This window comes from Schistocerca piceifrons, chromosome 1 (genome assembly GCF_021461385.2).
Source record: "Schistocerca piceifrons isolate TAMUIC-IGC-003096 chromosome 1, iqSchPice1.1, whole genome shotgun sequence".
In the NCBI taxonomy this organism is placed as follows: Eukaryota; Metazoa; Arthropoda; class Insecta; order Orthoptera; family Acrididae; genus Schistocerca; species Schistocerca piceifrons.
This window is the reverse complement of record NC_060138.1, coordinates 165,038,663-165,066,537: the sequence shown is the minus strand read 5'-3', so window position 1 is coordinate 165,066,537 and position 27,875 is coordinate 165,038,663. Positions and strand designations below refer to the sequence as shown.

The window sequence follows — 27,875 nt, the reverse complement described above, 5'->3', positions numbered from 1 at the left end:
GGTGTTGTAAGAACGGCTGCACAACACTTTCCGGTCCTCATTGTCACTGTTCATAAATGTGCACGTTACGATCATCCATCCACAAAACGATCGTAGCTGTCTTCGTCACAACACACCAGGTAAGTGTGCTCACTACTCTACTTGCAGCGGCTTGTCAGTATTTTCCGTCTTCTATGATTCAGTTTGACATATTTCCCCTGTCATACTGGAGGACAAAACACTGAACGGAAGTTATTAAATTTGCAAGCAGTATCAATGTGTTATATTTAGTAAAGTATAAAATATAAGAAATTAATCGGTATACCGTGCTTGGACAGACTGGTTTGAAATCGGAAGAGGAGTAAGACACGGTTGTTGTCTTTCATTAGCTCTGTTTACAACATACATTGAACATTTGATAATGAGGACACTAGAAGTAGAAAAGAGAGGCATAAGCGTAGGATGCTGGAAGGTCAACTGCATCAGATTCGCTGATCTCGTGATATTACGTGCTGATAAAGTAATATTGTCTCAAAGAGCACTATCCGGACTTCGAGGATTGTTAGAGCACGGAATGAAAATAAACACAAAGAAAACTAAGTTGACGAAAGTACATCATAAAGAAGATATGTAAGTGAAAGCAACATAAGGTCGAACACAACACGTTGCGCAGTGTAGGGCCTAGATATTTGAGGAACATGCTGATAACTGGACGAGTCAAAAAGAGATAACATCAAGAAATGCAATAGCACGGAAAGCTTACCAGAAAAGGAAAGACGCTTATTATGCAGCAAACTGGGCATGGAATTACAAGAAAAAAAAAGAAAAAAAACCTTTTGATTAAATGCTTTGTGTGAAGTGTTTTCCTCTACTGCTGTGAACACTGGACATTGAAGAAGACAGAAAGAGACTAAGGCGCCCATTGAAAGGGGGTGGTGGGGGCTACACCTGGCGGTATGTATGGAGTATTTTTAATATTACTCAAAATGAAAGGCGACCTGTAAGTAACCATAAAAAGTTCCAGTTTCGACCCTGTTAGAAACATACGTTATACCAACGTTGAAAACATATCCTTGGAAGAAAAACACCTGAGTAAACTATATTTTTGCTTTCCCCTCTCTCCCCCCTGCCCCCCTCCCCTCCCCCTGTCACGAGATGTTGGCGCCATTGATTCGAGATGTAAGTCTAGAGCAGAATGAAGAAAATAAAATGGGCTTACAAAAATGAAGACTAGTAAACTACTGGATAGGATGAAGAACAAATAACTCTCCCAAATCCTGTCGAGAAAAGGAAAGCAGATTTGATGGGACATATAATGTGAGGAAAAGGAATTCTAAGAACAGCTATCGAAGGTGCAGTTGAAGTACAGAAGAAAACAGGAAGGAGCAGAAGAAAAACAGATGAAGTGAAAAGAGGAAGGAACCAGATTACGAAGTGGTTGGCCATAAACAATATCACATGGCGACGGCAATTGTCTCAAGAAACTGCCAATAGCAGAACAGCTTTTGATGATGATACTATTTAAGAAACGAAGGATAAATTTGTACGTATGAAAGACTAAGCTTGCTATGACGTAACTGCTCACTCTGAAAAACATTACTGGAAAACATACATAATGTTTTCAATAGTAATATGTACACCATGAATAATCCAACGGATTGCCTTTAAGTCGATCTCGTGGTGTAATTAATTCTCGCTGCATTCAGCGCTTACTTGTTTCATTCTTTATATCTTGCCACAGCTACACGATCCCCACAATGTTCCAAACATTCATTAAATGTGCATCATCTGACGAAGAATCGCTAGACAATTCGAAACCAGCTATGATAAATAAAAACTGAAGAATCACAGAAGTCGACTATTTGCAATTATTTCTGGAGACTGTTATTATCAAAGGCGCAGAGTTCCACATTCACAGGCCGGCCTGGGTGGCCGAGCGGTTCTAGGCGCTACAGTCTGGAACCGCGCGACCGCTACGGTCGCAGGTTCGAATCCTGCCTCGGGCATGAATGTGTGTGATGTCCTTAGGCTAGTTAGGTTTAAGTAGTTCTAAGTTCAGAGGGACTGATGGCCAAAGAAGTTAAGTCCCGTAGTGATCAGAGCCATTTTGAACCACATTCACAATGGATAAAAGTGCCATAGCAATGAAAACATATTAACGTATAATTTTTAGATTCAAAAAAACGTTGAAGTTTATAACGCAAAATTATAACCACGATTACCAGAAACACCTTGAATTTAGTAGGGACGCAAATTCTGAAGAGAACTTTCCACATGTTACAAGTACCTTCGCCCCTCGAGAGCGGCGTACAAAGTGCGCTGAATGCACGCAGCGAAGACGAAATTTGGCGCAACAGCATTATAAAAGTGAGGGGAAAAGTTCGCAGATAACTTCTAACATGAAACAGAGGCAAATGTGAGCATGGATATGGAATTTAACTCACGACTGCTTCAAACAGCTGTTAATTTTCTTCCAGACGGCAACTTTAAGGTGTAATTTTGGACGATATTTCGAATCTGATGTGTGTGCGTGTGTGTGTGTGTGTGTGTGTGTGTGTGTGTGTGTGTGTGTGTATGTGTGTGTCTGTGTTTATGACATCTAAGTCTGCTGAAGCAGGTAACGAATTTAATCTCTGCAGTATCTCGAGTTGAAATTCCAGAAGAGGATACAGTCGTTCTCAATATATGTCATTTCTTAGATGATCATTTCGTGTACGACAAATGTATCTGTCTTGAAAATATAAAATTTTACGAAGTGTACAGCTGTTCTATTAATCATGTTACGCACGTACCGGCAAAGACATTGACCTATAGAATGGTGTCTACAATGCCTTTCCCACCTGAAGTCTTGCAGGGTGAATAGTGCTGCGTGTTTGGAAATATTTAAGAAAGACAAGCTTCTCCTAAAGTATCAACACGGATTCAGGAAAAAAGGTCACTCCTGTGAAATATAGCTTGCTCTATTCACACACGAACAATAGTTGCGGGTGAACAGATAGATTAGTCGCCACTCCCATTTTGACCCTTGTAGCGTGATACCAACTTTCGAATACCCTCGTCGTAGAAGGCAGCCGCCTATGGTTCCTGCCAGTTCTCTGCGCTGGTCTGCAATTCGTTGTGTGTGTCAAAATTCTGTCCTCAAAGCCAGGAGTTCATGTGAACAAACAGATGAAAATCACATGGGGCCAAATTCGGGCTGTATGGCGGGCGACCAAGCACTTCCCATCGAAAATGCTGCAGGAACGGCTTTGTTGCAGCTGCAGTGTGCGGCCGAGCACCGTCATGAAGAAGGATACTGTCGGATGACAACATTCCTCTTCGTTTGTTCCGAACTGCTTGGTCCACTCGCTGAACAAGATCATCGGTTGACACTGGCTTCCTTCCTAGACCGCCTGCATCATGAATGGCTATACATCCTGCTTCAAAGTTCATACTCCACTGCCGCACTCTGCTCTCATGTACGAGGTGTGGCTAGAAAAAAACCGGACTAGTACTGGTGAAACAATAAAACGAATGCAATAAGGCTGAAAGTCGCGTGGCCTGTCACGTGACTCTCGCTCCGCCTACTGCTCGAGTTTCATCTGCCTCCTGCACTCAGTCTGCCCGTGGCGTCTGTTTTAAGTAGTTGACGTTTTGTCTGTGCGTCGGAAAATGTTGAGTGTACAGAAAGAACAGCGTGTTAACATCAAATTTTGTTTCAAACTAGGAAAATCTGCAAGTGAAACTTTTGTAAGTGTACGGCGATGATTGTTTATCGCGAACACAAGTGTTTGAGTGGTTTAAACGATTTAAAGATGGCCGCGAAGACACCAGTGATGACACTCGCACTGGCAGACCATTGTCAGCAAAAACTGATGCAAACATTGAAAAAATCGGTAAACTTGTTCGACAAGATCGCCGTTTAACAATCAGAGCAGTGTCTGAGTTAACAGGAGTTGACAAGGAAAGTGTTAGGCAGATTCTTCATGAAAGTTTCAACATGAACAAAGTGTGTTCAAAAATGGTTCCAAAGTGTCTCACAATTGAACAGAAGGAACGCCGAAGAATGATTTGTTCTGACATCCTGGAAAACATTGAAAGTGATCCCACCTTCTTACAAAATGTTATTACTTGCGATGAATCGTGGTTTTTTACTTACGATCCCGAAACTAAACGCCAATCGATGCATTGGAAAACTCCTGGTTCTCCACGACAAAAAAAAGCACTAATGTCAAAATCGAAATTCAAGGCAATGATGATTGTTTTTTTGACATCAAAGGGATTGTGCACATTGATTGGGTACCAGAGGGACAAACAGTGAATCAGCATTACTACATTAGCGTCCTGGCTACCCTACGTGAGCGAGTACGGAGAAAACGGAACGATTTGTGGAGAAAAAAGTCATGGATCCTTCACCAAGACAATGCCCCAGCTCACAGTGCGTTGTCAGTGAAGACGTTTTTGGCAAAACACAACATTCCCATCTTAGATCATCCACCCTACTCACCTGATTTGGCCCCCTGTGACTTTTTTTTCCCTAAAGTCAAGTCAGCTTTGAAAGGAACTAGATTTGAGACTGTTGAAGCAGTAAAAGAAAAAGCGACGGAAGTAATGTATGGACTTACCGAAAATGATCTGCAGCATTGCTATGAACAGTGGAAAATTCGTATGGAGCGGTGTAGAGACCGAGGAGGAGAGTACATTGAAGGAGATAACATGAAATTGTAAATAATTGTAAATAAATGTTTTTTCCAGCATCAGTCCGGTTTTTTTCTAGCCGCACCTCGTATCACAGTTATGTTACGTGGGCTAATGAAATGAGGCGGAGCACCTCAGGATGAAGAAATCGAATGACAGCATGCACTTCACACCTGACGGGAGACTACTGCTCTAGGCGTGTTTACGTGCTCCTGTGCGCTCAAAACTGAAAACTGCTATTGCCGCGATCGACAGGCATGCTAGAGATACGGAGTAGCACAACTACGCAAAGCTTCATTGGACACTGTGGTTTTAATTTCACGATTTTCACGATTGATCGTACCTTGACAATATATATATCCCTCGCATCTTCGCAAATATGTGGTCGACTCGATGAATGTTTGAGTAATAGAACCCAGTACGTTACAGCAGATGACGAATGCTCCACAGAACCGAAAGTAACATCGAGTGTATCCCAAGGAAGCGTAATAGGACCTCTAATGCTCTAAATATACACAAGCTATGTATTGGATAGGATTAGCTGTCCTCCCGATGCTGTTGCCTACAAGAAATATTGTCCTTGGACGTTCGTAATGAGTGTTGGAAGACAAGGCCAAAGTTTTCTCTTGGTATAATGAATAGCAACTCTCTTTAGTCGTAGATAGATGTAAGATAATGACCACAGCAAAGAGGAAGATTCCTATAGTATCAGATTACAAGTTTAGTGGCGAACATCTTGAGCACTACATTTCTTGCAAGTGTAATACTTAGAAGCGATATCGAGTAAGACTATCACATAAAATCAAGCGAGTTTTAGACGTAGGTTTGTTGGAAGGGTTCTTGGATAGTGCAGTACATCCTAAAGGAAATTGCGTACAAGACGCTAATGTGACCAATTCTAGACTATTGCTGCAGTGCTTGGAGCCTTTATCACGTAGACATGATAACAGAAATCGAGTATCTTAACTGGTCGGTTTAGTCGCTACGTAACTGAAATTCTAGGGCAACTTAAATGGAAATCTGTAGAAGAAAGACGACACAGTCCTCGTGAAACCCTCGTGGGTAAATTTGCAAACCTGTAATTCAAACAGTGTGTGCGACATTTATGCTGTAACCACCGTATGTTTCGCGTATGGTTCATGAAAATAAGATAGGACATGTTAGGAGGCGTGCAAAGGCGTGTAGACAATCATTTTTCTCACGTTCAATATACGAATGGAATCGTATAGAAAAGCAATAATATTGGTACGAGTATCCTACCCGAGATAAACACTACCTGACAAAAAATCCGGGTGAGTGGGAATAGGACTCGTGCAATGAGGGTTCCGTACAAACTTTATTATGTATGTAGACAGTTCATCCCTCATGGGGATCGAGAATTAGAACGATTTTGTCTGTTATCGCTATCGATACTGGTAAGATATCAAAATATTTGATATAAACACATCAAAAACAGTTTTGAATCAACTCGGTCCCGGCACCTGTACAGAAAATTGGGATAGAGATCAACGTAAAAATTATTTCCACTCTTTTTATTGCTCATGAAAACCACACATTGCATGCTGTACCACCATACAGAGAGACCTTCAGATTGCTGTACACACCAGTACCTCCAATGCCCAGTAGCACATCCTCATGCATTGATCCATGCCTGTATTCTTCATGGCATACTATCCATAAATTCATCAAGGCACTGTTGGTCCAGATTGTCCCACTCCTCATCGGCGATTCGGCGTAGATCCCTCAGAGCGGTTGGTGTGTCACGTCGTCCATAAACAGCCCTTTTCAATCCATTCCAGGCATGGTTCAAAAATGGCTCTGAGCACTATGGGACTCCTGAGGTCATTAGTCCCCTAGAACTTAGAGCTAGTTAAACCTAACTAACCTAAGGACATCACACACATCCATGCCCGAGGCAGGATTCGAACCTGCGACCGTAGCGGTCTTGCGGTTCCAGACTGCAGCGCCTAGAACCGCACGGCTATCCCAGGCATGTTCGGTAGGGTTAATGTCTGGAGAACATGCTGGCCACTTTAGTCGAGCGATGTCGTTATCCTGAAGGAATTCATTCACAAGATGTGCGCGATGGGGGTGCTAATTGTCGTCCATGAAGACAAATGTCTCGCAAATATGCTGCCGATATGGATGCACTATCGGTCGGGGGACGGCAATCACGTATCGTACAGGCGGTACAGCACCTTCCATGATCACCAGCGGCGTACGTCGGCCCCACATAATGCAACCCCAAAACAGCAGGGAACCCTCACCTTGCAGTTCTTTCTGGACAGTGTGTCTAAGGCGTTCAGCCTGACCGGATTAACTCCAAACGCGTCACCGACGATTGTATAGTTGAAGGCATGTGCGACACTCACTGGTGAAGAGAACGTGATGCCACCCTGAGCATTCCATTCGGCATATTGTTGGGCCCATCTCTACCGCGCTGCGTGGTGTCGTGGTTGCAAAGATGGACCCGCCATGAACTTTGGGAATGAAGTTGCGCATCATGCAGCTATTGCACGCAGTTTGAGTCGTAACACGACGTCCTGCGGCTGCACGAAAAGCATTATTCAACATGGTGGATGAAATGCCTGGGTTAGCAAGCCAGAGCGGATTAGGTTGTGGAAAGGGGCCAAAACGAGTTCCTGACAGTTGCACTCAACATAAAACTTTTTTTATCAACACACAATATTACAAGAACTTTAATCAACCTCCGTTGATTTACTTTAGATCGGCTGAAGGGCACATTCAAAATCCAAGACACAAGGCCTACGCACAATTGAAATACAAGATTCTTCTGGATGTTTCACCCAAGAATATATTCTAAATCTTCAATCTAATCGGTTGAAGGCCTTAGCAATTTAATTTTAATGGAACTAGGCTGGAGGCCGCATATTAAGCAATAAGAGGAGTTTCAAAAAGGCAGAAGGCCTTATCTTAAAACATTTCGTATAAAATAAAGAATAACTATGTCATGCCTTAAGGGCAAGACAAGGACATTAATTTAAGAGATATTAATACTCGGCTTAAGGCCACACATTAACACAATAATTTAACGGCTTAAGGCCTTAAAAGATTTGATGTAAAATTCGGCTAAAAGCCCCATATAAGGAATAACAATCTTATGTCTAAAGGGCAAGACGGGAACATTAATTCAGGATATATAAAAACTCGGCTGAAGGTCACACATCGACCAAATAAGTAAAACTCAGCCAGGGAAGTTACTATGTAACAGACACGGAACGGCGCTCAGAAGTTTCCAAGGGTCGGCCTGGTATTGTAACACTAACGCCCGTTTAGGCAAGATAGGCAGCCTGGCCAACAATGCCTAAATCGGAAGGCAACGCAACCGACTGTCAGCCGACGAACCAACCAACTACCTGATTTCGGTCACCAGACCAAAAACAGTACAACGAAAATGCCAGCGAGGCGAAGAGACCAGTAACGCTCGTCTTCAAATATTGGTGTGTTAATAAGCCACGGCACAATAACTACTGACATACATGGACTTCGCAACGGCTGTGGAATTACACGCCGTGGCGGACAGCATGAACACGGTAAGAAAACACTCACTCGCTGCTCTGTCGGAGCAGACCAACTGGCTACTGCAGTACGCAGACAGCATTACAGCATTTAAAGCATTACTCAGTCGAACTGACACAGGGTACACAATGTTGCACCAAACACTGCCACAACAAACTCGAACACTCGTAAAACGAATCACTGATGAGCAACTAGAACAAATCACCAGCGGACTCACACACCAAACCGAAAGACGGTCGGTGGCGAAACACATGTCGTCTGACCAGATGACCGACCAACAACCAACCAAGGTCGTTGCCACTCAAACCATGTGTGTCAGCAACCGTTGGGAGAGTCTTGACTATCCGGATCTCACTGCAGCACCAACCCGACTCAACCTGATGTCCGTCCGGAACTGGTAGACACGGCGATCCGGGCACACTGGCTCGGACCCAATCATGCAGAGGTAACTCTTGCCCATTGGCCACGACGTCTCCGCACAAGATGGAACCGAGCCACGTCCAGCAAGATGACCCAGTGACGAGGCCCAGAAACGGTGAAAGACCAAACACACGTCACCCAAAGAGGCTACCAACTGAACGACCGACCAACGGTTGATTCCGCTGCCATCTCCGTCCGTCAGACAGTTTGTTTTGTGTCGCGAGCGGTCGGCGAGTACTGGCTGTCCGCGCCTCCCTAGCGTTCCGTCCCCGACTGCTTCTACGTCCCGATTGCCCTTCTGCCGCGTTCGAACTCAATGACTGCCAGGTCCGAGCTGCCACACGACACTCGACGACCGGGAAGTAATAGCCATCCAGAAAAGATGATACGGCAGGGCAAATATCGATACGTGCTGCTGCTGCCACTCACGGGCAGGCAAGACAGTTATTCAGTGTCACCAGTGATTGAAATTTAAAATGACGAGGCGGCCGTACGGTAAAACAAGATGTTACACAATAGATTGCACGAACACAAGCCACGCACGACTCAGTGGCGTTTGTCCGAGCCATAATCCGTAGGTAGTGGTCATCCACTGCAGTAGCAGCCTGAGTGAGTCATGTCATCGACAGTTCCTGTCTCTCTGTATCTCCTCCGTGTCCGAACAACATCGCTTTCGTTCACTCCGAGACGCCAGGACACTGCCCCTTGTCAAGAGCCCCTCCTGGCACAAAGTAACAATGCGGACGTGATCGAACAGCGGTGTTGACCGTCTAGGCATGATTGAACTATAAACAACACGAGCTCTATATCTCCTTCCTGGTGGAATGACTGGAACTGATCGGCTGTCGGTCCCCCTCCGTCTAATAGGCGCTGCTCATGCGCGGTTGTTTACATCTTTGGGCGGGTTTAGTGACATCTCTGAACAGTCAAAGGGGTGTGTCTGTGATACAATATCCATAGCCAACGTCTATGGTCAGGAGTTCTGGGAACCTGGGTGATGCAAAACATTTTTTTATGTGTATAAATGGCCATATCTTTCGATTTAGGTTAGGTAGACGCTTAAATTTTTTACAGTGCTAAGGGACCATAGATCTTGGTATCTGACATAAATTTCAAACGGATACTTCTACATATGCCTGAGAAACGGACAGATAGGCATTCGGATAGCACGACAAATAATTTTCTTAGTGTGTATAATCACAAATTAACAATTTTTGGATTTTTTGCTTTACCTGTGCTGTGGAACCTTACTGTCTACCAAATTTCGTGATTCTAGGTCAACAGGAAGTAGCCTATAGGTTTAATCAGTGAGTTTGCCAGTTTCAAAATCTGTGACATAAATGGCTTACTCTTTTGACTGCACTGGTGTAGAAGCTTAAATATTTTTACACCGCCAAGGAGCCATAGAACTTAGCAAGTGACATAAATGTCAACTTGATACATATACCCGTTCCTAAAGAAAAGGATTTTTAACAGTCGGAAGACCGACAGACGGACAACAAAATGATCCTATAAGTTTCCGTTTTTACCGACCGAGGAGCCTCACGGATTGACAGGGTATGTGACACTACTTCAGTGATCAGAAAATCGAATCAATTTTACAATGAGTCCACTTATCAGCAAGACGTTGCAGTCGCTGTAACCTGGATGCATACACTAATTCGGTTGGCAAGGGTGTCATAAAACAGTTCTATTCTCTCCTGAGGCAAACTGGCCCACAGCTGCTGTAAATGATCCTTGATATACTGGATACTGACAGTGTGATGAAACTGATGTCTGTGTTGATTCTCTAAACATGTACTATCGAGCCAGCTCTAGGGATCTTGCTGGCCACTGGAGCACCTCAGCTTCACGCAGACAATTCATAGACAAACGTGTGATGTGTGGACGAGCGTTATCCTATAGAAAAGTGGCACAATGATACTGTCGCTTGTGAGGTAACAAATGAGGATGTGGGATATCTGTGACGTAATCTTGTACCACCAGTGTTCTCTCATGTATTACCAACTGTGAGCTGAGCTCAAATCCCACGACTTCTCACTCCATAACGCCAGGAGTAACACCGTTGTGCCTCTCCAAAGCATTGGAAGAATGAGACCTCTCCTCAGTTCGATGCCATACTCGCCGACAAAGGTCACCTGGAGTAGTGTAGGACCGCTATTCGACGCTGAACACAATGTGTCGCCACTAATAAACGGTCTATGCTTCCAGGTGACAGCGCCATTCCAATCGCAGCCATTTGTGTTGTGGTGTTAACGACAGCTTAGGTGCAGCCTACATGTGGAACAGAAATTCCTTAGGCCTGCTGCTGCTAATCTCCAACCAGTGGTACGAGAAGATGTTGGAATGAGCCCATTATTTGTTCTCGGATGGTAGGCACAATACGGCGATTCTCCCTTCTGGTCAGACAGAGTCGCCTCTACCTTGTCGACGAGTATGGTTGTCCGTTCCTCTCCAGTCCAACACCAGGCCGCAGTCCAACATCAGGTCACAGTCACATGGGGATGCCCCACAAATCTGGATACTGCAGGATTCGACCAGCAAGCCAAATGGACACCTACAGTGAGACTCCTTCTGTAAGGCCACGATAATGCTATCTCACACGCTGCTGACGCCATTTTTATACCCCACCAGACCTAATAACAGTACTAACGCACGCTGACAGCCGATCCACCTGCCACAGAAAGTTGCAATTATTAATTATTTACATAACTGCTGAAGGTATGTAGATGTACGAAGTTACATTGACATCCGACCACGTCTTCTATCTTCTGGGTGCCTCATTTTCTTGTCAGGTGGTGTATGAATATGTCTAACTTTGGACGCATATAGGAAATGAGACACTTAAAGTAGTAAAGGAGTTTTGCTATTTGGGGAGCAAGATAACTGATGATGGTCGAAGTAGGGAGGATATAAAATGTAGACTGGCAATGGCAAGGAAAGTGTTTCTGAAGAAGAGAAATTTGTTAACATCGAGTATAGATTTAAGTGTCAGGAAGTCGTTTCTGAAAGTATTTGTATGGAGTGTAGCCATGTATGGAAAAAAAATGGCTCTGAGCACTATGGGACTCAACTGCTGAGGTTATTAGTCTCCTAGAACTTAGAACTAGTTAAACCTAACTAACCTAAGGACATCACAAACATCCATGCCCGAGGCAGGATTCGAACCTGCGACCGTAGCGGTCTTGCGGTTCCAGACTGCAGCGCCTTTAACCGCACGGCCACTTCGGCCGGCCCCATGTATGGAAGTGAAACATTGGCCGAGCGGTTCTAGGCGCTTCAGTCCGGAACCGTGCGCCTGCTACGGTCGCAGGTTCGAATCCTGCCTCGGGCATGGATGTGTGTGATGTCCTTCGGTTAGTTAGGTTTAAGTAGTTCTAAGTTCTAGGGGACTGATGACCTCAGATTTTAAGCTCCATAGTGCTCAGAGCCGTTTGAACCATTTTTGAAGTGAAATATGGGCGATAAACAGTTTGGACAAGAAGAGAATAGAAGCTTTCGAAATGTGATGCTACAGAAGAATGCTAAAGACTAGATGGGTAGATCACATAACTAATGAGAAGGTATTGAATAGGATTGGGGAGATGAGAAATTTGTGGCACAACTTGACTAGAAGAAGGGATCGGTTGGTAGGACATGTTCTGAGGCATCAAGGGATCACCAATTTAATATTGGAGGGCAACGTAGAGGGTAAAAATCGTAGAGGGAGACCAAGAGAAGAATACACTAGGCAGATGCAGAGGGATGTAGGTTGCAGTAGGTACTGGGAGATGGAGAAGTTTGCACAGGATAGAGTAGCATGGAGAGCTGCATCAAACCAGTCTCAGGACTGAAGACCACAACAACAACAACAATGGTTCCATCATGATGGATCGCCAGTCCAATATGCACATGTTGATCGTGAAAACCTGCAGCAGTCGTTCTCTGAGTTCCTCAGCTGCCGCGTAGTGACACACTGGTGCGTCGCGAATACATTTCTGGCGTGTGGCGAGATTTTTAATGTCTTCTCATCTTCTGCAGGTAAAATATCTAGAACATAAAAAATTGACCGCCAAACCGTTTCTTGTAGTAGTAAATTTGTATTTCATAATCGTTCCATATTTACAAAACGTATTTTGTGTACATTACGTATTCTTTTTTGCAGCTGGGAAAACAAACACATGTGCCGGTGTCGCGAAAGTCTGAAACGTACTTTGCTGTACACCAAAACGGAAAAGATTGAGAAACGCGGCTCTGGGTAGTGTATAAAAAGCGAGGACTCTGTTTCACTGCAGCTCGTTCACTTCTTTTCTGTGCGGTAATGCCGCGCGTTATTAGCCGAGCGGTCTCAGGCGCTGCAGTCATAGACTGCCGCTGATCCCGAAGGAGGTTCGAGTCCTCCCTCGGGCATGGGTGTGTGTGTCTTTGTCCATAGAATAATTTAAGTTGTGTGTAAGCTTAGGGACTGATGGCCTTATCAGTTAAGTCCCATAAGATATCACACACATTTGAACATTTGTTGTGGGGTAATATGAGTTGCAAGTGACACCTGTCGAGAGCAAAGAGTATCTCTTTGCAAGAAATCTCGCTCCCGTGTCATTGTTCAAGCAACAAAGGGGTCGTTCGAAAGCGTAGGACTTAAGTTGCCGAGACGATCTCACGCCTGAATAAAGCGGCTCGTGCCAATTCGAATGCGGGATAATTCTTTTGAAACGGACGCGCCTGGTTTGCTTCCTCAACCTTCCGGAATCCAAAATTATGCTTCGCCTCGTCGTCAAATCGACGTTAAATCCTAACATCCTGTTCCTTTTCGCCTCTTTAAACAAGTATTCTGTACGAAGATGAATGAAATTACTAAAAAATTTTGCCTACCAATGGTAAATTAGAAATTCTTTCACTTCCACCTATAGCTTTCGACTCAGATGTTTCCGGAACAGGCATCGAAATTTCAAATTATTACATTTGCTCTTTTTCATCATCCATTAAAGTTTGTCACCACGAAAACAACCCGTGCAATTCAACTACTCATGAGAATCTACTGTGATGTAGTTCAACGGGGCACAAAAGTCCTTAAAAACTCCAGACGACTCGAACTAGCCGTGAATGGTTGCTTAAGATGCGTGTGAATCATACGATTGTTTGACTGTATCAGTCCATTCTACGCTCAGTTAGTATGGATGCAACAGGATACTCAGATAAGTGATGTGATTTTCGCACGCTATTGGTTAATATTTTATTTTATTTTTTTATCGATCTCTTAGTTACTGATGTACTGAACAGATCTCCTCACATATCAAATGCCTATCGTTATGCCATAGCTGCAATACCAGTTAGGATACGGGTAGCACTTTGCTGTACGTATCTGTGACTGCGTATGCATAACACTAGATCTTTCTCCATCTCATCCATTACATCCACACGACTTTCGAACAACCTGCAATGTGACATGTGTTTCATCCAAATCTATTCCGCTATCAAGAAGAGATTAAAGCTTTATCTGTTATCATGGGTGTAGTTTGCCTCTCTCTACATCCCATTTGTTTTCTTCTGTCAAACAGTGAATCAGTATCTGCCGCATACGAAGCACAGTTCGTGCTTTTCTCATGCCTCTCTCTCTGTTTCCTACCTTCTGTGTCAGCTACCAACCTTATTCTGTTGTTTCTTATGCGCCCTCTATCCAACCAGCATTTTCTCCACATTTGATTCCTTCTGCTCTGCTGTCATACATTTCTTTTAGCTAGCATTAATCACATTCAACAATAAAATAACGAGGAAATTGGTTACCACAATGTTAATAAGACTAGCATTCTTACATTACATATACATATTACCATGCCTATTATTATTATTATTATTATTATCACCATAATTATTATTGGTGTTATAATTATTATTTTTAGTAGTAGTAGTAGTAGTAGTAGTTCAATAATAATAATTATTATTATTAAATAGGCAGAGCTTGGCATTGTGGCCAGGCTAACGTGTTCCTGTTTTATAAGGTGAGCAGCAATAGATGGAAACACATACAAATACGTGATTATAACCTGCAGCTATTAAAGTACTGGGTAGTTATAATTAAAATGCAGTTACACACGGAGGTTCAGTGTAGGCTGTAATTATCGTGCGGCAGCGAAGCTGGTAGCTCTACTAATGCGTTAATGCGGAACCGATTTACACTCGAAAAAAATTAGTTCCAATTTTGGCCACAGGGTGCAAATCAGGCGCTGTAGAGCATCTCGTCGTTGTCTCCAGTACTGATATCGAACAAATCATGTTAGTAGTGGTTAATAATAAAATCAACATTAAGCTTGTCTCACTTGTTTGATCGTTTCTGCCCACGTCCCGTTCCTAACCCATTACACATGGAAACATTTCTATTCGTCTTTTTGCATTCACAGAACCAGATTTGCACCTGGTGCCCAAAATTGGAACTAATTTTTTTTACAGCGTAAATCGGTTCCGCATTAACGCATTAGAAGATACCCAATTTTCGTTGCCATACGATGATTACAAACCACACTGGACTTCTTTGAATAGCTGCACTTTAATTATAGTCAACCGGTATAATGGCGAACAGTTTGTTTACCTTAGGATCAAAGTCAAAAATAAGGGATAAAACTGTCTCAGCAAATAACGAAATATATTTAATTGTAAGAAAATCGAATTAAATTATTTACACTCTTCAGAAATAAAAGTCACTGTGTCCTCAACCCCTGTACAGAGTCTTTGGATCCAGAGGGATCATAAGTGGCACTAAATCCACTGCTCTTCTGGCTTTGAATCTGAAAATTTTTCTTCGCATTACATACACTCTGTCTTCACTGTTGTCGCCAAAAGGAGCTCACCTCCTGTTGGGTTTCCAGCTCTTCGCTCTCTTTTTTTACTGCCTTTCTCTTCGGCTGCTTTCTGTTTTTCCTTCTTTTTACTTTCTTTTTCTTCTCTTTCTTTATTTCCCGCTTCAAGTTCATTCTCATACAGATTTGCTGTAGGTCTAGCCGCAGAACACTTCTTTCGCTGCTGTACAGTTTTCTCCCTGCGATAGTGGCTAGAAGCCACTGCTGAGATGGTCACTTTGCCTTCATGGGCGCCATTATACAAAAACATTTTGCCTTCTAATAGCATGACCGAAATTACAAGAACTAAAGTAGAATTATGAACTGAAGATAAGATACTTTCAACACAGTTTCATTAAAACTACTTAAGTCACATTCCCTCTCGACAATAAATACACAAACTGACCACTTACCTTACAGCAGTATAACTTAAGATCTACGTCTACATCTACATGATTACTCTGCAATTCACATTTAAGTGCTTGGCAGAGGGTTCATCGAACCACAATCATACTATCTCTCTACCATTCCACTCCTGAACAGCACGCGGGAAAAACGAACACCTAAACCTTTCTATTCGAGCTCTGATTTCTCTTATTTTATTTTGATGATCATTCCTACCTATGTAGGTTGGGCTCAACAAAATATTTTCGCATTCGGAAGAGAAAGTTGGTGACCGAAATTTCGTAAATAGATCTCGCAGCGACGAAAAACGTCTTTGCATTAATGACTTCCATCCCAACTCGCGTATCATATCTGCCACACTCTCTCCCCTATCACGTGATAATACAAAACGAGCTGCCCTTTTTTGCACCCTTTCGATGTCCTCCGTCAATCCCACCTGGTAAGGATCCCACACCGCGCAGCAATATTTTAACAGAGGACGAACGAGTGTAGTGTAAGCTGTCTCTTTAGTAGACTTGTTGCATCTTCTAAGTGTCCTGCCAATGAAACGCAACCTTTGGTTCGCCTTCCCCACAATATTATCTATGTGGTCTTTCCAACTGAAGTTGTTCGTAATTTTAACACCCAGGTACTTAGTTGAATTGACGGCCTTGAGAATTGTACTATTTATCGAGTAATCGAATTCCAACGGATTTCTTTTGGAACTCATGTGGATCACCTCACACTTTTCGATATTTAGCGTCAACTGCCACCTGCCACACTATATAGCAATCTTTTCTAAATCGCTTTGCAACTGATACTGGTCTTCGAATGACCTTACTAGACGGTAAATTACAGCATCATCTGCGAACAACCTAAGAGAACTGCTCAGATTGTCACCCAGGTCATTTATATAGATCAGGAACAGCAGAGGTCCCAGGACGCTTCCCTGGGGAACACCTGATATCACTTCAGTTTTACTCGATGATTTGCCGTCTATTACTACAAACTGCGACCTTCCTGACAGGAAATCACGAATCCAGTCGCACAACTGAGACGATACCCCACAGGCCCGCAACTTAATTAGAAGTCGCTTGTGAGGAATGGTGTCAAAAGTTTTCCGGAAATATAGAAATACGGAATCAACTTGAGATCCCCTGTCGATAGCGGCCATTACTTCGTGCGAACAAAGAGCTAGCTGCGTCACACAAGAACGATGTTTCCTGAAACCATGCTGATTACGTATCAATAGATCGTTCCCTTCGAGGTGATTCATAATGTTTGAATACAGTATATGCTCCTAAACCCTACTGCAAACCGACGTCAATGATATAGGTCTGTAGTTCGATGAATTACTCCTACTACCCTTCTTAAACACTGGTGCGACCTGCGCAAGTTTCCAGTCTGTAGGTACAGATCTATCGGTGAGCGAGCGGCTGTATATGATTGCTAAGTAGGGAGCTATTGTATCAGCGTAATCTGAAAGGAACCTAATCGGTACACAATGTGGACCTGAAGACTTGCCCGTATCAAGCGATTTGAGTTGCTTCGCAACCCCTAAGGTATCTACTTCTAAGGAACTCATGCCAGCAACTGTTCGTGTTTCATATTCTGGAATATTCCGTTCGTCTTCCCTGGTGAAGGAATCTCGGAAAACTGCGTTCAATAACTCCGCTTTAGCGGCACAGTCGTCGGTAACAGTACCATCGGCACTGCGCAGCGAAGGTATTGACTGCGTCCTGCCGCTAGTGTACTTTACATACGACCAGAATTTCTTCGTATTTTCTACCAAATTTTGAGAGACAATGTTTCGTTGTGGAACCTATGAAAGGCGTCTCGCATTGAAGTTCGTGCCAAATTTCTCGCGTCTGTAAATTTTAGCCAATCTTCGGGATTTCGCGTTCTCCTGAACTTCGCATGCTTTTTCCGTTGCCTCTGCAACAGCGTTCGGACCTGTTTTGTGTACCATGGGGGATCAGTTCCATCTCTTACCAATTTATGTGGTATGAATCTCTCAATTGCTGTTGCTACTATATCTTTGAATTTGAGCCACATCTCGTCTATATTTGCATAGTCAGTTCGGAAGGAATGGAGATTGTCTCTTAGGAAGGCTTCTAGTGACACTTTATCCGCTGTTTTAAATAAAGTTATTTTGCGTCTGTTTCTGGTGGATTTGGAAGAAACGGTATTGAGCCTAGCTACAACGACCTTGTGATCACTAATCCCTGTATCAGTCATGATGCTCTCTATTAGCTCTGGATTGTTTGTGGCTAAGAGGTCAAGTGGGTTTTCGCAACCATTTACAATTCGCGTGGGTTCGTGGACTAAATGCTCGAAATAATTTTCGGAGAAAGCATTTAGGACAATCTCGGAAGATGTTTTCTGCCTACCACCGGTTTTGAACAAGTATTTATGCCAACATATCGAGAGAAGGTTGAAGTCCCCACCCGCCGGCCGCGGTGGCCGTGCGGTTCTAGGCGCTCCAGTCCGGAGCCGCGCTGCTGCTACGGTCGCAGGTTCGAATCCTGCCTCGGGCATGGGTGTGTGTGAAGTCCTTAGGTTAGTTAGGTTTAAGTAGTTCTAAGTTCTAGGGGACTGATGACCACAGCAGTTGAGTCCCATAGTGCTCAGAGCCATTTGAACCAATTTTTGAAGTTCCCACCAACTATAACCGTATGAGTGGGGTATTTATTTGTTACGAGACTCAACTTTTCTCTGAACTGTTCAGCAACTATATCATCGGAGTCTGGGGGTAGGTAGAAGGAGCCAATTATGAACTTAGTTCGGCTGTTAAGTATAACCTCCACTCATACCAATTCGCACGGAGTATCTACTTCGACTTCACTACAAGATAAACCACGCAAACACTCCACCACCAATTCTGCCTAATCTATCTTTCCTGAACACCGTCTGAGACTTCGTAAAAATTTCTGCAGAACTTATTTCAGGCTTTAGCCAGCTTTCTGTACCTATAACGATTTCAACTTCTGTGCTTTCTATTAGCGCTTGAAGCTCAGGGACTTTCCCAGCACAACTACAACAATTTACAACTACAATTCCCTCTGTTCCTTGATCCAAGCACGTCCTGTATTTGCCATGCACCCTTTGAGATTGCAGCCCACCCCGTACTTTCCCGACGCCTTCTAACCTAAAAAAACCGCCCAGTCCACGCCACACAGCCTCCGCTACCCGTATAGCCGCCAGCTGAGTGTAGTGAACTCCTGACCTAATCAGCAGAATCCGAAACCCCACCACCCTATGGCGCAAGTCAAGGAATCTGCAGCCAACACGGTCGCAAAACCGTCTGAGCCTCTGATTCAGACCCTCCATCCGGCTCTGCACCAAAGGTCCGCAGTCGGTTCTGTCAACGATGCTGCAGATGGTGAGCTCTGCCTTCATTCCGTAAGCAAGACCGGCAGCCTTCACCAAATCAGATAGCTGCTGGAATCCAGAGAGAATTTCCTCAGATCCAAAGCGACACACGTCATTAGTGCCGGCATGTGCCACCACCTGCAGCTGGCTGCACCCTGTGCTCTTCATGGCATCCGGAAGGACCCTTTCCACATCAGGAATGACTCCACCCGCAATGCACACGGAGTGCACACTGGATTTCTTCCCCTCCTTAGCCTTAGCTCTGAAGAACAGCGCAGCCAACAAGTTAGACTTCAAGAGGCGAGTGGGTCCTCCAGGAAGAATAATTTAAAACATTTCCCGCGCCATGCCAGCACCTTATAGTCCCGAGGACCCCAATAGCCATTTTGCCCTCCATGGCAGCTCTTCCCTATTGCTTATGTGCTATAATACTGTAATATTGAATTATTAAGGATGTCTAGTTCAATGTAAGAGAGGGCCTGGAGGACAAGTGAAATAAATTCACAAATAAATAAAAATACATTAGTGGTAACTGTTTTGAGTCCTCAATTATGTAGATCAGCAAAGCAGAACTGCCCTTCACTCTCTGTTGCAGGTTTTTCGTCGCCACTGCCGTTGTAAGGAGGCGCCGTGAAGTTTGGTCTGGTGTTCACCCTGTGTGTGCTGGTGGCGCTGGCGTGCCTATAAGACGCCCAGCTGCCCACAGTGAGTTTCTGTTGCGTTCGTGTACGCATTGCGTAGAAGTAGCTCGCTTGCTAGCTTCTAAGTCTAATGACTATAACATGACAGCAACCCTGGTATCGTGGACTTTGAGAACTTTGGACTTAATTCCACATCTACATCTACATGTATACTCTGCAAATCACATTTAAGTGCTGCGCGGGGTAGCCGTTCGGTCTTAGGCGCTTTGCCACGGTTCGCGCGGCTCCTCCCGCCCCCCCCCCCCCTCCCGTCGGAGGTTCGAGTCCTCCCTTGGGCATGGGTGTGTGTGTGTGTGTGTGTGGGTGTGTGTGTGTGTCTTGTCCTTAGAGTAAGTTAGTTTAAGTTACATTAAGTAGTGTGTAACCCTATGGACCAGTGACCTCGGCAGTTTCGTCCCATAGAACTTACCACAAATTTCCAATTTTCCATATTTAAGAGCCTGACAAAGGGTTCGTCGAACCACCTTCACAATTATCTATTGTTCCAATCTCGTATAGCGTGTGGAAAGAACGAACACCTATAACTTTCTGTACGAGCTCTGGTTTCCCTTATTTTATCATGGTGATCGTTTCTCCCTATGCGGGTCGATGTCAACAAAATATTTTCGCATTCGGAGGAGAAAGTTGGTGATTGGAAATTAGTGAGAAGATTCCGCCGCAACGAGAAATGCCTTTGTTTTAATGGTGTCCACCCCAACAGTGACACTCTCTCCCCCACTCCGCGATAATACAAAACGTGCTGCCCTTCTTTGAACTTCTTCGATGAACTCCGTCAATCCTATCTGGTAAGGATCCCACGCCACAAAGCAGTATTCTAAAAGAGGACGGACAAGTGTAGTTTAGGCAGTGTCCTTAGTAGATTTGTTACATTTTCTTAGTGTCCTGCCAATAAAACGCAGTCTTTGGTTAGCCTTCCCCACAACATTCTCTGTGTGTTCCTTCCAATTTAAATTGTTCGTAATTGTAATTCCTAGGTATTTAGTTGAATTTACAGCCTTTAGATTTGACTGAGTTATCGTGTAACCGAAGTTTAACGGATTCCTTTTAGCACTCATGTGGATGACCTCACACTTTTCGTTATTTAGGGTCAATTGCCAATTTCTGCACCATACAGATATCTTTTCTAAATAGTTTTGCAATTTGTTTTGATCTTCTGATGACTTTATTAGTCGATAAACGACAGCGTCATCTGCACACAACCTTAGGCGGCTGCTCAGTTTGTCTGCCAAAGATAAGGAACAGCAAGGGGCCTATAACGGGCAGAAATCACTTCTGTTTTACTCGATGACTTTCCGTCCATTACTATGAACTGTGACTTCTCTGACAGGAAATCACGAATCCAGTCACATAACTGAGACGATATTCCATAAGTGTAAAAGCTCGAGATCGAAACTTTTTTCCCTTTTTTAAACAAAAGAAAGAAACCAAACTCCTCCCGAACAGGCCATGAAGGACCAACGGTTCGCCGTGTCATCCTCAGCCCATAGGCGTCACTGAATGCGGACATGGAGGGGCATGTGGTCAGCACACCGGCCGTATGTCAGTTTCCGAGATCGGAGCCGCTACTTCTCAATCAAGTAGCTCCTCAGTTTGCCTCACAAGGGCTGAGTGCACCCCGCTTGCCAACAGCGCTCGGCAGACCGGATGGTCACCCATCCAAGTGCTAGCCGAGCCCGACAGCGCTTAACTTCGGTGATCTGACGGGCAAGGCCATTGGCCTCTATTTTAAATAGTCGTTTCATTTCACAAAAGTTGTCAGCAGAAAGCACCAGAATTTAGTCGTACAATTTTTTGAAATTGGAGGCAGTTAAAACAAATACTACGAGATCAACAACAAACAGATGATATTACTGAAACGGATAATCTACGTAAGTTGATAACAGTGTGCACGGCAAAAGTTATAGCGTTGATGCTCTGATGGATGATGATCATGACGATGATCTTTCTGGGAGTCTGTTCGAAAGTCGCGATCAGAAGCTTTATGACAAGCTCCGAGTAAATAGGTGCAGAGTATGGGAGTGAAAGTGAAACAACGTTATACACTGCCGGAATAAATGTAATATCCTCAAGGACAAGGTCATTTTATTGATACTTAATCATTGAAGGGGTATAAGATAAATTCAGACCAAATGAAACACGCGTCACAGTAAAGGACGCCCAAACAGTCACATCAATACAAAGTGCCAACCCCTTCAGCCGCCCTTTCTCTGGTGGCACGCAGGAGTGTATTCTCGCATGCAAACGACCGTAAAGAGCAGAATGGCATCCTGCGATAGACTGATTCGTTTCCGCTTCATCAAGATCTGGTGATTCTGCTGGCCAGTCCATTTGTTGTAAACCACCAAGAGCACGTTGCGTCGTAATAGACATATATGTAGCTGCATTGTCCTGCTGGAAAAGCACATTACCCTCCTGCCGAAGAAACTGCTGCAGCACACTGATAACAGATTGAGCAACGTAGCGGGTACTAGTTACGCGACCCTGCAGAAACACCAAATGTGGGCGTGATTTGTAACTGATGGCCCCCATAGCATGTATGCGAATACACTCTGGAATCGGCAGCTCACCAGGTCTACGCCATACAAGTGGCCGCCACTTGCATACGGACAGAACTTGATCTTATAACTAAAGACTACAAAACGCCAATCTAGTCTCCAGTCGACTCTTGCATGACACCAGAGAAGCCGTGGTTAGCGGTTTCAGTGGCAGCCTGGCCAGAGGCTGCTGTAAACATATGGTTCTCAATGGTGCCTCGATTGCCTGGACATTGTCTCTGTGCTCGATGTCGACGGCCTTCCTTCCCGATCAACATCACTCGTGTCTGTGCAGTCCTGATCAAATTGTTTGAGCTATTTCACTACCGCTGGACGCGACATCGGATTTGGTCCTTATACCGACAGAATTTCACGGTGAATCTGAACGAAATTTAGACGTTGTGCCCTCAAGAATCGTTCTGTCCCGCACACTTCAACTTTGAAATATATCTGTACCACGCTGAAAATGTGAGCTGTACAACCTGAGTGTCTCGTAATGAAACCTTAAACACCACTCAGCCACTAGGCGTTAGGCATGTTCGGATTAGGGATGGGAAAAACCGACCTGTTAAAACCGATACCGGTTTTTTAATTCTTAATAACCGGTTACAACAGGTGTTTCTTATTTTTTACTAATAACAGAGATATAAACTGAAATATCAATTAGCCATAACTGAAGTGCTACAATTTTTCGCTTTTAAATTAATTGCGTTTTAAAATAGGTAACTTTTATTTGTAAAATTTGCATTGGTTTGAAACATGAAAATGGGAAATGCGACCAATGCTATTTTAATAACAATGCGGACAGAAATGAGCAACGAACACACGGCGTAAGAATTGGTACATCACTGATGAACAATAATGTCGTCGCCGGACATCCGTTGCATCGCAGAATGGCACCAACCCTAGTCAGGAAATTTTCTTACGAAGTGATGCAGCAGTGAATTACAATGCTGGCGATTAAAATTGCTACACCAAGAAGAAATGAAGATGATAAACGGGTATTCAATGGACAAATATAATATACTAGAACTGACATGTGATTACATTTTCAAGCAATTTGGGTGCATAGATCCTGAGAAATCAGTACCCAGAACCCAGTACCCAGAAGTATCTCTGGCCGTAATAACGGCCTTGATACGCCTGGGCATTGAGTCAAACAGAGCTTGGATTGCGTGTACAGGTACAGCTGTCCATGCAGCTTCAACACGATACCACAGTTCATCATGAGTAGTGACTGGCGTATTGTGGCGAGCCAGTCGCTCGGCCACCATTGACCAGACGTTTTAAATTGGTGAGAGGAGAATGTGCTGGCCAGGGCAGCAGTCGAACATTTTCTGTATCCAGAAAGGTCCGTACAGAACCCGCAACATGCGATCGTGCATTATTCTTCTTAAATGTGGGGTTTCGCAGGGATCGAATGAAGGGCAGAGCCACGGGTCGTAACACATCTGAAATGTAACGTCCACTGTTCAAAGTGCCGTCAATGCGAACAAGAGGTGACCGAGACGTGTAACCAATGGCATCCCATACCATCACGCCCGGTGATACGCCAGTATGGCGATGACGAATACACACTTCCAACGTGCGTTCACCGCGATTTCGCCAAACACGGATGCGACCATCATGATGCTGTAAACAGAACCTGGATTCATCCGAAAAAATGACGTTTTGCCATTCGTGCACCCAGGTTCGTTGTTGACTACACCATCGCAGGCGCTCCTGTCTGTGATGCAGCGTCAAGGGTAACCGCAGCCATGGTCTCCGAACTGATAGTCCAAGCTGCTGCAAACGTCGTCGAACTGTTCGTGCAAATGGTTGTTGTCTTGCAAGCGTCCCCAGATGTTGACTCAGGGATCGAGACGTGGCTGCACAAACCGTTACAACCATGCGGATAAGATGCCTGTCATCTCGACTGCTAGTGATACGAGGACGTTGGGATCCAGCACGGCGTTCCGTATTACCCTCCTGAAACCACCGATTCCATATTCTGCTAAGGGTCATTGGATCTCGACCAACGCGAGCAGCAATGTCGCGATACGATATACCGCAATCGCGATAGGCTACAATCCGACCTTTATCAAAGTCGGAAACGTGATGGTACGCATTTCTCCTCCTTACACGAGGCATCACAACAACGTTTTACCAGACAACGCCGGTCAACTGCTGTTTGTGTATGAGAAATCGGTTGGAAACTTTCCTCATGTCAGCACGTTGTAGGTATCTCCAACGGCGCCAACTTTGTGTGAATGCTCTGAAAAGCTAATCATTTGCATCATCTTCTTCCTGTCGGTTAAATTTTGCGTCTGTTGCACGTAATCTTCGTGGTATAACAATTTTAATGGCCAGTAGTGTATCTGTCTGATATTTTTATGAAATAATAATTGAGAAAGGACATTATCGTAACAGTAATAAATTAAAAACTAAACAATTCATTCATAATATACAATGAAAACAGAAAGTAGCTGATGTACAGCCTGTGTCCACATAATATGCTTTGTAGCTCTTGAAAACGTACAAATTGATACGAAAAACGGAGTTCATCAACCTCAGTTTTCACCCTTTAGAACTGACTATTCGTAATACTCAAATAGTAGTATGATTCCCGATTAGAACAGGGTTTTTAAGCAGAGTTTCATAAAATCAGAATCAATACGAGAATACGGGTGACTTTTTTGTAGTATTCAACCACTCATCACTTTTCGATAAAAGCAGCGAACGATGTATGGACTACGTTTTTTTTTATTTGCCTATTTCGTTTAATATTTTGATTCTATGTCTGCAAGATTCAAAATTTTTTGAATATTTGTTCGATTTCTATGTTTATTACAGTAAGTAATAGGAATAAAAACCGAAAAAGGGTTATTTCAGAAACAAGTTATTTTGAGCGGTTTTAAAACTCATGTTAAACTGGCATGGAAAAAATGATATAACCGAAAAACAGTTTCTAACAACCCGACCACAACAAAGGTCGAAATTTAATAATGATTGTGGTGTTGCTCACGCGTCTAAATACTGCATTTTCGGGCAACAACAAAGTTATTATGTGGCAGGTGTCATTAGAGCAAAGTTAATAAATTCATTTCATGTAATAATGAATAAACTAGGCACTAATCTTTTCGTGTTTCCTACGCTGGTCTCGTTGTAAAATCATGGCTCAATCGTCGAAAATCTAGGTGGTGATGACTCCAAGCTCGGATGTAAAGAGGCCTAGGTTTTATTCTGCTGTATTCAAAAGTTTTGTAGATGCGCATCACAAACCATTCTTGAAGATTAAACCTTTCAAAGTTAGCACAATGGTGATGTAAAAAAATAATCAGCACTCCGAATTTAAGTTACACTTCCTTTTTATTGTTTTTGTTGCAATATCACGTAACATACAAAACATCACTTCACGATATAAAACATACTTGAAAACATCTTCCTCATTGTTAAAGTTCACATTTTATAAGCTGACTATGTTATGCGTCTTTCCAACATGACGTCCAAGACTTGACTTTTTCAAGGTCCGACTCGACTCTAATAATCGCTTACGCGCCCAAAAATCAGAGTTACAAACATGTCAAAGATCATAGTGACAAAAGAAAGAATACACATAAGAATAATATCATTGCAACATAAACATATCGATGTATCAAAAGACCTCTACATTAATGAAATCAAATCTGAATGTTGTGTCAGAAATATGTTAACTACTTTACAGAAACACAGTAGAATATTGGTGGTATCGACAGGCGAAGTTGAGGTGCCTTAATGGTTACTCTACTACCATTACAAGTTGTTTCAGCGATAACCGTCATCCCTGATTCGGATTGCCGCCTACAAGGCAGCACGATGGACGGTTTATGACGTGGAATGTATTATCGACATGTGGCAAGTTCCTTCGGCCGTTATTGCCAGTGATGCCGCAGCTTCTTCATTGTAGCAGTTCTCCGTTTGGCCTCATAAGGCCTTCCTACCTCAGAAAAATCTGGGGAGTTACCAAGAATCGAATGCGGGTCCTTCCATATCGAAGGTAGCGACCATTCGGCTAAGGAGGCATTCGATGCAGGTTTTGTTTTTAATCGAAGTAATTCCATCGATTCATGGTAATTGCTGTTGATAACAGTAACCGCCATTTTAGTCTTCGTCCTCAGTCTTGCATTCAGTACTGCTCGGTTCTGTCTCGGATTTGCTTTTCCGGCTGTGTTTGTTCCACGTTAACAGTTATACACAGCAGATTTACTGATGATGGCCGATATGCACCTCTTAAGGTCCTCAGCTGTCGCGCCATTCCACTCCCACTCTGTGACGCACCCGTTATCCGTACAGCAGCAGGTGTCAGCACGAAACCCTGAACGTGTAAGTTACAGTCTTCTGACAAAAGCGCCACTCGGTTTCGTTGTGGTCTCAGCATGCATGGGACGACATGCTAGGTCTGTCTAAAAAGTATACGACCTTTGATTTTTCCCGCGCAAAACAGAGACGATAGTGCGGCGCCACTGTACACAGTAAAGGAAGAGACCTTTATGCGCATGCGTGAATTTTGTCTCCGCCTTCCAGCGCGTCAGTCGCTGCCTGTCGGTCGCTGAGTGAGGTGCTACACGACGTGTTCGTCGGATTACCTATTCTCTCAAGATGACAACGTGTTGAGCAAAGATAATTCATCAAATTTTGTGAAAAGCTTGGTGATTCTCAAATCAGAACAATTCTTAAGATACAGCAGGTGTTTGGAGGACAAAGTGTGTACAAGCGCAAGGGGCCTACTTTGAAAGGGATTAGGGTCCCAACCTCGTCAGGTATTCGAAATATTTTTTCTGCCAAAGGTCGGATACTTTTTAGACAGGCCTCGTATGTAACTTATTTTCTGAAGTACCTACATTCACTCTAGGACATCCATTCAAATTCAGCTCCCTGTTCACGTCCACACCACACAGTCACTACAACATCCAGAGCAGTTTTCTTGCTGTGGCCCCGCATCTGTGACTGATCGCACTGAAATGTGAAACGGCACTTGAATTCTCTGTGATGTCGCCTTGTGTTCTGTTTGGCAGGGCGAGCAGCTACAATCGGGTGTGGAAGCACGACATGGAGCCGCCGAGCGCATCGAGGCAGACGGGCAGCAACTGCCTGCCACGATGCGTTACTTTCGCCGCCTCATCCCGACGCAGCAGCATAGCACCTAGGCCTCCTCCAGTGGACCATCTTCTCACGTTCAGAGTGTAGTGTATTAACATTTTGAATAAATTAAACATTTATCGCTATATGGAGCTCTGTAATTAATTAACCATTTGCACCTCATCTGTAGCTGAGAGTACGGTTGCACATCGCTGTAGTGCACCACTAGCCTGCTTTCAGAGAGGCAAGGACACAGTAAGAAGAGAGTGACCCGTTACCCAAATCCTAGCGGCAAACATCAGTTGTCGAACAGCAAAAAGGAATGAAGAACGTTGGAGACGCCATATTGGGTTTCGTTG

At 43.8% G+C, this 27,875-nt stretch overlaps 1 long non-coding RNA gene across 1 annotated transcript; it reads left to right on the top strand.

Moving 5' to 3' along the window:
• LOC124781488 lies at positions 1-27,582 on the top strand. The gene is made up of 3 exons (XR_007015952.1): positions 1-119; positions 19,780-19,889; positions 27,453-27,582. It is a non-coding gene; the product is annotated as an uncharacterized LOC124781488 (long non-coding RNA).
• Positions 27,583-27,875: the final 293 nt, after the last annotated feature.